Consider the following 2,087-nt stretch of genomic DNA (forward strand, 5'->3'; position numbering starts at 1 on the left):
CAAGGCCATCGACACGACTATCGAGGGGGTTTTTTTATGGATTTATTGCTTTTACATTATATTTCTTTGATTGTACTTAGCTCCATGGAGAACTAAACCCCTAGTGGGTACTTGGGTATTTGTGAACCCTAGGATGTATTCGTTTCTTTGAATCTCTTTATTATGCTTTCAATAAATTGATGTTTATTGTGAGTTCCAACCTTGAATGCTTGATTGTATGAACATTTCCCCTAGAGTGACACTAGGGTTGAGAGTTCTTGTTAGTAACCTTGTGAGTGAGTGACACAGCATGAGCGTTAGACAAAGCTAGGTTGTAGAGGGTTGAGAGGGTGAGTCAAGAGGTACAGGAGCATCCCCTTTCCCCTCCGACGTGACAGATTCTACCTCAGTTCCTCGAGTTCTTTGTGGCCATAATAGAGTTAATGGTCTAAGGGATGAACTTCCGCTGGGGCTTAGTTGCGCGTGCAACGGAGTGAAGCGTTGAGGTGATCTTAGTATCTAGGGCTCAATTGTGGTTAGAGACCTTCCACCTGGACCAAAGGGTTAGGTCTATAATTAGGAAGAGATTTATCACCTGGAATCCCTAGAGCTCATTGCAACTCTATGCGAGTGTGAGGTGTTGACATTGTTCGATTTCTCCTCCGGGACATGTATAGAGTTAGGCATAGTTGACCATAGATTTAGGACTATGTAATTAAGAATTTCTACTACTCACCATTACATTGATTAGGAAGCATAATAGAGGGTTCTTGCACTTAAAACAATTATCCTAGGTGGAGCATTATCCGGGTACCCCATTTTTATCGATTACCTTATCCCCTTCTTTACTTCTGCTCTCTTACTTGTTGTTTTAAATGTTGAGAATTGAATCATTGTCACACTCATCATCATTGATCTTTCACATAGCTATGAATCAAATTAAGTATTTTTATTCCCTACTTCCTGGGGATTCGATACCCGCTCACCTAGGATTCTTACTTCGACAAACCCGTGCACTTGCGGGATATACGCAAGGGGATCTTGTTATGTTTTTGGCGCCGTTGCCGGGGAATAGGCGTTTATAGATACTTTGCACTTTGTTTTCTTAGCTACTTCACAATACATTCTATTTTATATCTTCTTATTCTATCATCGTTCTGATTTCTTTTTCTTTCTTTTTGGGTGCAGGTCCAGGTTATTACCTGAGAGAATCCCTCAATATTGATTGAATGGGATCCTGAGCTTGAACATACACTTAGAAGAAAAAGGAAAGAGCCTGTGCAAGAATAGTCTAATCCAGCTGATTTGGAAGCAGAAGAATCTGAAAACATGGTAGAACAGAATGAGTAACAACGAACATTATCTGATTATGCCATACCTTCATTTTTGGGGACACAATCGAGTATTGTGCGCCCCCCGATTACAGCTCAAAACTTTGAGTTGAAGCCGGCATTCATCCACATGTTGCAGCAGTCCGCACAATTCAATGGTTTGGCCGATGAGGATCCAAACAGTCACATAGAGAGCTTTCTCAAGGTGTGTGAAACAGTGGCTGCACTCGTTACCTAGAGCGTCAATTACCATGTGGGAGGAAATGGTGGAAGCTTTTCTAACCCGTTATTTCCCTCCCAGAAAATCAGCAAAGCTTAGGAACGAGATCTCATCCTTTGTTCAGTTTAATTGGAGTCTCTATTTGAGACATGGGAAAGGTTCAAGGAGCTCCTGAGGAAGTTCCCGCAACACGGATTCCCGGAGTGGATGATTGTTCAAACCTTTTACAATGGTTTGAACCCGAGTACAAGGCAACTCTTGGATGCGGCAGCAGGAGGTACCTTAGGTAGCAAGACCCCCGATGAGGCCCGTCAGTTGATTGAAGAAATGGGGTTAAACAGCTACCAATGGAATGCTAGGGAGAGGAAAAAGATAGCCGGTCTCCATTAAATAGATGCGGTAACTTCATTGGCGGCTCAAGTGGAGAATTTGAGTAAGAAGTTAGATCTTCTAACTTCAAATAGAGTGGCGGCCGTGACTAATTGCACCGGTTGTGGTGGAGGTCATGCTCCCTCCGATTGCCCGATCTCTATTGGTGATGTTTCTTCGGTGGAGAA

The 2,087-nt window shown here is 42.8% G+C and overlaps 1 non-coding gene across 1 annotated transcript; it reads right to left on the bottom strand.

The window, feature by feature from the left end:
- Positions 1–1,621: 1,621 nt before the first annotated feature.
- On the bottom strand, positions 1,622–1,727 carry LOC120254887. The gene has a single exon (XR_005534790.1). It is a non-coding gene; the product is annotated as a small nucleolar RNA R71 (small nucleolar RNA).
- Between the last annotated feature and the right edge of the window lie 360 nt (positions 1,728–2,087).

This window comes from Dioscorea cayenensis, unplaced genomic scaffold (genome assembly GCF_009730915.1).
Source record: "Dioscorea cayenensis subsp. rotundata cultivar TDr96_F1 unplaced genomic scaffold, TDr96_F1_v2_PseudoChromosome.rev07_lg8_w22 25.fasta BLBR01000693.1, whole genome shotgun sequence".
In the NCBI taxonomy this organism is placed as follows: domain Eukaryota; kingdom Viridiplantae; phylum Streptophyta; class Magnoliopsida; order Dioscoreales; family Dioscoreaceae; genus Dioscorea; species Dioscorea cayenensis.